The sequence below is a fragment of the Phocoena sinus genome, chromosome 8 (genome assembly GCF_008692025.1).
Source record: "Phocoena sinus isolate mPhoSin1 chromosome 8, mPhoSin1.pri, whole genome shotgun sequence".
NCBI classification, from domain to species: domain Eukaryota; kingdom Metazoa; phylum Chordata; class Mammalia; order Artiodactyla; family Phocoenidae; genus Phocoena; species Phocoena sinus.
In genome coordinates, this window is record NC_045770.1 from 79465578 (window position 1) to 79474842 (window position 9265).

At 42.3% G+C, this 9265-nt stretch overlaps 1 pseudogene; it reads left to right on the forward strand.

Annotated features, from left to right (window-relative positions):
- The first annotated feature begins 484 nt into the window (after window positions 1-484).
- Window positions 485-2744, forward strand: LOC116758362 (annotated as a pseudogene).
- Window positions 2745-9265: the final 6521 nt, after the last annotated feature.

The window sequence follows — 9265 nt, forward strand, 5'->3', positions numbered from 1 at the left end:
TATACATATACATATATCCCTATTATTTATTACTTTTCCAAAGTAAAAACAATGTGCTCCGACATTGGCTTCTTCTTTTGCTGATCTCCCGTCATACCACATCTGCACTACACAGATGAGTACTTGTGGTCCTTTATCACTTCAGAGAGCACAAGCTTCTCCAGTTGGATGGTAATGATGTTGAGGATGAATGTCATCTAAGCCCTCTTGGAAGTTCCCACAGCACTAAGCACAAGGATGAGTATATAGTAAGCATTTAATAGCTACACATTGATGGACTTTTTGTCATGGCATTTATATATGTATTTGTGAAACGATTTGCTTAATGATTTGCCCCCCTCACTGAACAAATTGGGGAATTAATGACCATTTTTCTTACCATTGGATCCCTGGCACTTACCTTGGGACCTGGTATATGGTAGGTGCTCAATAAATATTTCCTGAGTTTTCCACGTTTCCTTCCTGAAGTGCAAGCATGGCAGTAATGTCTTGACTACTCTCAGCAACTAAGCTTGTTCCCGCAGTAGCAAGCTCCCGCAGCCTCTCCAGATGCATGTCATGTTCACAGAGAAGGTACTCCCTGCAGCCCATCCGAGAGAGGAGGATTCCAAACCGATACTGAGGCCAGCCCAGGCCCTTTACACACCCACACCTCCTCAGACCAGGGGAGGTGACGCCAAGACTATTCCAGGTGGAATATGCACTTCATAGACACAAACTAATATCTCTGATCTACAAGGAAGCACAAGGGAAGAGTGGTACAGACCACACAGTGGTACTGCTGTCCAACCCTACATACTATATGAGCAATGAAATCCCCTATACTTTCCACCAAGACAACAATTTCCTGTACCTGTGTGAATTCCAAGAGCCTGATAGCATTCTGGTCCTTCAAAGCCTCCCCGGCAAGCAGTTACCAGCACACAAGGCCATGCTTTTTGTGCCTCAGGGAGATCCCAATCAAGAACTTTGGGATGGCCCCCAATCTGGTACTGATGGAGCAACAGCTCTAACTGGAGGGGACGAAGCCAATACGCTGGAAGAATTTCAACATGTTGGACCGAAACTGAAAGCTGAGACACGTACACTGTGGTATGACTGGATGAGGCCGGCTCACACAGCTCCACTGTGACTACATGAAGCAGTTGGCAGAGGTCAAAGCCAGGAGCAAGAACAAGGTTCGGGCTGTGCAGCAGCTGGTACAGCGTCTCAGGCTGATCAAACCTCCTGCAAGAGCATGGACTTGAGGATACGGCGAGGGGGAGGGGTAAGCTGGGATGAAGTGAGAGAGCGGCATGGACATATATACAGTACCAAATGTAAAACAGATAGCTAGTGGGAAGCAGCCACATAGCACAGGGAGATCAGCTCGGTGCTTTGTGACCACCTAGAGGGGTGGGATAGGGAGGGTGGGAGGGAGACGCAAGAGGGAGGAGATATGGGGACATATGTTTATGTATAGCTGATTCACTTTGTTATACAGCGGAAACTAACACACCATTGTAAAGCAATTATACTCCAATAAAGATGTTAAATATATATATATATATATATGAATGCCCCCCCAAAACAATCTCCTGCAGAAATTGAACAAATGCAGACTACTGGGAAGCTGACATCACAGGCTTTCATAGAGACCATGTTTGCCAGTAAAGCCCCCGTAGAGGAAGGCTTCTTTATGCTAAGTTTGAATTTGAATGCCGGGCCCGTGGCGCAGACGTCTTAGCTTACCCACCTGTGGTTGCTGGAGGTAATGGGTCAAACACTCTGCACTATGTGAAGAACAATCAACGCATCGAGGATGGGGAAATGGTGCTGCTGGATGGAGGTTGTGAGCCTTCTTGCTACGTGAGGGACATCACTCGTACCTGGCCTGTCAATGGCAGGTTCACGGCACCTCAGGCAGAACTCTATGAAGCTGTTGCAGAAGTCCAGAGAGATTGTCTGACTCTCTGCTCCCCTGGAACAAGCTTGGATAACGTCTACAGCATGATGCTAACACGGATAGGACAGAAGCTTAAAGAGCTGGGGATCATGAAGAACATTAAGGAAAATAATGCCTTCAAGGCTGTTCGAAAATACTGCCCGCATCATGTTGGCCATTACCTCGGGATGGAGGTCCACAGCACCCCAGACATGCCCTGCTCCCTCCCTCTGCAGCCTGGTATGGTAATCACAGTGGAGCCAGGTATTTATATTCCGGAGGATGACAAAGATGACCCTGAGAAGTTCCGTGGTCTTGGTGTACGGATTGAGGATGATGTAGTGGTAACTGAGGACTCACCTCTCATCCTTTCTGCAGATTGTCCCAAAGAGATGAATGACATCGAACAGATATGCAGTAGGGCCTTGACCTTCATTGCGACCCACATGCATCTCAGGCTCAGGAGGACGTTGGCCTCTGTGCACGTGTGCTTTCTGGGGGTCTCTGTGTGGACATTTATATACGTGTTCCACTGGGGAGTGCAGCAGCTATATGAGTGTGTGTCATTGTATATGTTGTCTTTTTTGTTTTATGTAGCTAGAAATCTGGGAAAATGAATTTTTGGATGGTATATTACTGTAACTTTAGTAACATTAATTCTGTAGAATTAATGAATCAGACAAGTTTAGTTTTAAGATGTAAAGAAAGATCTTGGTTACATATGTCCATGCATTCCTGTTAACACATGGATAAATTCTCTCCTTCTCTCCAGGTCCTCTTCCCCTTCTGCACTTTTCCTGAGATCCACCTAATATCATAAGATTTTGGGGTAATGCTTATATATTTTGAGCCAATCACCAAGGTCTTTGCCTACACTGAAAACCACCCATCAGTGATTGTGGGTGGCCAGTACGTACCTTCCGTAACACCTGCCTACCTATCCAGGAGCCCACGTATCTACCGGAGCCACGTGAGCCTTCAGGGCACTGGTGTCCTACAGTCATACCATTCAGCCACAGTCCAGATTCCAGCAACACTAGCTATTGGACAAAACATTTTTGAGCCTTTCTTAGTATTTGGTTGCCTGGGACCTGGAAGGTGTTTAGATTCTTGATAAGGAAGGAAATGAAAGAAAGAAAAGTATATCTGTGTCTGCTATAGATCCAGACCTCCATCCATCTGTTCTCAATCTAAAGATGATTCCTTTCCCAGACATCCATGCTTTCTTTATAGATTCTTAATGCACTGACCCTGAGAGCACACCCTTGAAGCTGCTTCCCTGGCCAAGGGCAGATCCTCTACTTACCCTATTAAAGTCAGAGGAATGGCACCCAGTATTCAGACAGACACCCCGGTTATCATTCTGTGATTTCCTCTAGTGCCGATAAAAACAAAATATTCAACCCACCCAGTACCTGTAAACACCCTGTGATCCTTTCCTTCCTTGGACGTTAGCCCTGGAAGGACAATGGTAAAGACTCATGTTTCCCTCAACACAGCACTGGATGCAATTACATAAAACTCACTTTGCAAAGTGAACAGGGCTAGACTACTGCAAATAGGTTATTTGGGAGCTTCTGTCATAAGGGGAAGCTTTAAGAACTAGTGTGTTCACCTCCTTTAAACCTGAATGTGAGCCTAAGATGTATAAAACATGCTGATTGTTAGAACATAAATTCGAAAAATTTTTTTTTTTTTTTTGCGGTACGCGGGCCTCTCACTGTTGTGCCCTCTCCCATTGCGGAGCACAGGCTCCGGATGCGCAGGCCCAGCGGCCATGGCTTACGGGCCCAGCCACTCCGCGACATGCGGGATCCTCCCAGACCGGGGCACAAACCCATGTCCCCTGCATCAGCAGGCGGACTCTCAACCACTGCGCCACCAGGGAAGCCCTAAATTCGAAAATTTTTAAGAAAATATTTGCTTTAGGGAAGAACGGGCTAGGAGATTAACACTTCTTGCAGTGCTAGAGGTTTGCCCGTCTTGTCGGAGAAACCTAAGGTACAGAGCCCAAAGCAGACAGGCAGTGACTTCATCAGGAGACAAAGATAATGTTAGCAAGCAAAGTGATACAAATTGTGTCCTGACAGTGCTCACCCGCAAATGCTTGGCTTTGCTCAGCAGCTGTGGGAATGCATGGCTGCACAGCTGGAGTCTTCACCCCTGCGCCTGCTCTCCTCACCCACCTCCAACTTTTCAGTCCTGTGCTTGTTACTTCTAAGAGGGGACTGAAAAGAAACCCACAACTCTGGCTTCTCATTCCCTCCACCTCTGTGGCCTCAACAACCTTTTTCTGAAATTGGGTTTCCTTTGTTCACTTACAATCCTGGAATAAGGAATTTCCTTTTCTTCCTATAAGTCATTTTCTGTAGTCCTCAACTTTCTAGCTAAAAGCTTAGGTGGCTCTTATGAATAGCAGCCTACTTGGACATGAAACAGACTTCTGGCTGGATTCCTGGCGAGTTCTACAGGTGTTGCAAGTCACACGTAGAATGACTGTTGCGGAATTTTTCTGGTGATTTATAGTCCCTGACCCAGGCATATTGTCCTTTGAGTCCCCGATTAACCACAGCAGCTAACATTTGCATCAGACGATTAGGACCTTCAAGAAATGACACAGTGGGCTTCCCTGGTGGCGCAGTGGTTGAGAGTCCGCCTGCCGATGCAGGGGACACAGGTTCGTGCCCCAGTCCGGGAAGATCCCACATGCCGCAGAGCAGCTGGGCCCATGAGCCATGGCCGCTGAGCCTGCGCGTCCGGAGCCTGTGCTCCGCAACGGGAGAGGCCGCAACACTGAGAGGCCCGCGTACCGAAAAAAAAAAAAAAAAAAACGACACAGTGAGCGTCTCAGAGCAGTGGTTTAGGGACTGTCTGATCTATTCAGGATTGGTTGAGCAGATAATTGGGCACAGTGCTGGAATCTTGTTCATTCTTAGCCTTACCACAGACATGCTGCACATTTCCCTCCATGTTTCAGTATAATAAATACTTCATATATACACCAAGCTCTTCTAATGAAAACCTTAATTTTTAAAAAAATGCTTCAAATGTTACATTGGAATTTTTCTCCCTGAATTGAAGAGATACAGCTGAAATATTAACAATAATATTAACAATAATCTAAAGGAAAGAAGTATATCTAGATGGCCTCTGCCACATACTTTTATGCTTTTACTTCAGGAATTGTTATTTTTCTCTATAATTAAACTGGGACTGGGTTTTTTATTTGAAACACAGCAGTAGAAGTAGAATAATAACTCTTCTCTTCCCATAGTCATACCCAAGTTAGGAAGGTACTTCTCATGGTGACTTAAAGTCCTCTTTGTGTGTCTTCTTTCAAAATATTGTTATCATTTTTATTAATTTTTGTAAGGTCAGAAAAGGGAAACTCCTACTATAGACATTATATCTTAATTGGGTTTAAGATCCATAAAATAAGTTAAATCCCCAGATAAAGACATTGCAACTCATTAAAATAGAAAAATTGGGCTTTGTTATGTTTTTCAAAACATACATAACCAACATCCTCCTTAGCTTTCTTAATAATAGAAAGATTGCAAATATGATGCATGAGTGCCTCTCCCTGTCCTGTGTCCATGTCACGTAAGTACAGCATAGTGGCTGTCCCACCAGTTCCAGCTGTGACCTCAGAGTCCTTTGTAACACGGGTTTCCAGTAACTGCTGTCCATAAAACAAGAGTTGGGATTTGAGTGAGACTCTGTCTACCAACCCTCAACTGGCGTATGATCAATGATAAGGTAACTTCTTTGTGTGTGTATGTTAGAAACTAAGTGAGGGCCCAGGATGGTGGCCCAAGAGGTTTCCAAGCAACCTCTTGCTTGGAAGAGGTTTTTACAGTGTGTTTTTTGTTTAGTTTTGTTTTTTTTTTTTAATTTTAGTTTCCTGAAGTGGGATCTGTATCCCAAAACTTAAGCTGATAGGGTTAAGTTTTAAGCCTGGACAAATACACTTCTAGCTGAATTGTTTACTAATCCTAATATGAGAAGGTGACTATATCATTAAACCCTAATTGTAGGGCAGAATTCCACTGTCCCAAAGCACATGTGTCTTCCTGGCTCCTCTCACCTCTGCCTATGTGTCACTGGGGAACTTGGGGCTAGCATCAGTATTATGCAGATCAGGGGTCCCCACTGAAACCAAGGCCTGTTGGGGTGTGCTTCAGGAGAAGCTGAGAGAACTGCAGTCTTTGTGAGCATTTCTTAATGCTTTGTATGACTTTTGTGCAATTATGTAAGTTCAATTTGGACAAAATGCTGTTACTTTTTAAGGCCCTATTGACTGAAAGTAGATATGTCATTCCCCAACAAGGGAAGGCCATTTGTTACTGTCATTTTAAAAATGAACTATAAAACAATGTAAAAAAATAAATAAAATAAATATTTCCTGAAGAATAAAATAATAAATGAAGGAATAAATAGACCATAACACACCAGAGATTCATACCACTTCCCTGAAGGTCTCCAAGTGCATTTAACTCTTTCCATTTGGACTGTGTAGACAAGTAATTACCCAGTGAATTTAGTTTCTTGTAAGCATTGAAAGCATAACCTCATCTGCCCCTTGAGTCACGGGCCAGGAATTCTGTCACAGGGATGAATGTCCAGGATTTCCCTGAAGACTTAGCCCTGGTGGAAACAGTAAGCTGTTTTTCCCAACAGCAACATTTATTTCATTTATTTTTATTTGAAATTTTACAGAAGGAAGCCAGAGTTACCGGTAGAGGATCATGTTAGATTTTTTCTGTCCAAGATCTTGAGTTGAATAAATCCTCTCCAAAAAGGTCGCCAGATTGGTATGTTTTAGGATAGTTGGGGGAAAATTGTTCTGGCAATTCTGTAAGAAACAAAGAACAAACTATGCTAAAGGGGACTACAATAAATAAAGGGAGTGGTTATGTCTATGTGGTAGTATTCAAGTGATTTTTATTATCTATTAATTATAAAATTAATATATAATATTAGGATAATCATGAAAAACATTTATTTCCTCCTGCCCCTCCTCCTAGTCTTCCCAGTTCGGTGGGCAGGACCATGGGCCACACACGCTCTTTATTTTTTTTTTTTAATTTTTTTTAACATTTTTATTGGAGTATAATTGCTTTACAATGGTGTGTTAGTTTCTGCTGTATAACAAAGTGAATCAGTTATTCATATACATATGTCCCCATATCTCTTCCCTCTTGCCTAGCCCTCCCTCCTACCCTCCCTATCCCACCCCTCTAGCTGGTCTCAAAGCACCGAGTTGATCTCCCTGTGCTATGCGGCTGCTTCCCACTAGCTATTTTACATTTGGTAGTGTATATATGTCCATGCCACTCTCTCACTTCATCCCAGCTTACCCTTCCCCCTCCCCGTGTCCTCAAGTCCATTCTCTAGTAGGTCTGTGTCTTTATTCCCATCTTGCCCCTAGGTCCTTCGTGATCATTTTTTTTTTTTTTTTAGATTCCATATATATGTGTTAGCATACGGTATTTGTTTTTCTCTTTCAGACTTACTTCACTTTGTATGACAGACTCCAGGTCCATCCACCTCACTACAAATAACTCAATTTCGTTTCTTTTCATGGCTGAGTAATATTCCATCATATATATGTGCCACGTCTTCTTTAACCATTCACCTGTCAATGGACACTTAGATTGCTTCCATGTCCTGGCTACTGTAAATAGAGCTGCAATGAACATTTTGGTACATGACTCTTTTTTAATTATGGTTTTCTCAGGGTATATGCCCAGTAGTGGGATTGCTGGGTCATATGGTAGTTCTATTTTTCATTTTTTAAGGAACCTCCATGCTGTTCTCCACAGTGACTGTATCAATTTACATTTCCACTAACAGTGTATGAGGGTTCCCTTTTCTCCACACCCTTTCCAGCATTTATTGTTTCTAGATTTTTTGATGATGGCCATTCTGACTGGTGTGAGGTGATATTGCATTGTAGTTTTGATTTGCATTTCTCTAATGATTAATGATGTTGAGCATTCTTTTATGTGTTTGTTGGCAATCTGTATATCTTCTTTGGAGAAATGTCTATTTAGATCTTCTGCCCATTTTTGGATTGGGTTATTTGTTTTTTTGATATTGAGCTGCATGGGCTGCTTGTAAATTTTGGAGATTAATCCTTTGTCAGTCGCTTCATTTGCAAATATTTTCTCCCATTCTGAGGGTTGTCTTTTCTTCTTGTTTATGGTTTCCTTTGCTGTGCAAAAGTTTTTAAGTTTTGTTAGGTCCCATTTGTTTATTTTTGGTTTTATTTCCGTTTCTCTAGGAGGTGGGTCAAAAAGGATCTTGCTGTGATTTATGTCATAGAGTGTTCTGCCTATGTTTTCCTCTAAGAGTTTGATAGTGTCTGGCCTTACATTTAGGTCTTTAATCCATTTTGAGTTTATTTTTGTGTATGGTGTTAGGGAGTGTTCTAATTTCATTCTTTTATATGTAGCTGTCCAGTTTTCCCAGCACCACTTATTGAAGAGGCTGTCCTTTCTCCACTGTACATTCCTGCCTCCTTTATCAAAGATAAGGTGACTGTATGTGCGTGGGTTTATCTCTGGGCTTTCTATCCTGTTCCATTGATCTGTATTTCTGTTTTTGTGCCAGTACCATACTGTCTTGATTACTGTAGCTTTGTAGTACAGTCTGAAGTCCAGGAGCCTGATTCCTCCAGCTCCACTTTTCTTTCTCAAGACCGCTTCGGCTATTCGGGGTCTTTTGTGTTTCCATACAAATTGTGAAATTTTTTGCAAGGATTCTTCAGTAAACGCAAATCAATCAATGTGATATACCATATTAACAAACTGAAGGAGAAAAACCATATGATCATCTCAATAGATGGAGAGAAAGCTTTTGACAAAATTCAACACCCATTTATGATTAAAAACCCTCCAGAAAGTAGGCATACAGGGAACTTACCTCAACATAATAAAGGCCATATATGACAGACCTACAGCAAACATCATCCTCAGTGGTGAAAAACTGAAACCATTTCCACTAAGATCAGGAACAAGACAAGGTTACCCACTCTCACCACTCTTATTCAACATAGTTTTGGAAGTTTTAGCCACAGCAATCAGAGAAGAAAAAGAAATAAACAGAATCCAAATCAGAAAAGAAGTAAAGCTGTCACTGTTTGCAGATGACATGATACTATACATAGAGAATCCTAAAGATGCTACCAGAGACTACTAGAGCTAATCAATGAATTTGGTAATGTAGCAGGATACAAAATTAATGCACAGAAATCTCTTGCATTCCTATACGCTAATGATGAAAAATCTGAAAGTGAAATTAAGAAAACACTCCTATTTACCATTGCAACAAAAAGAA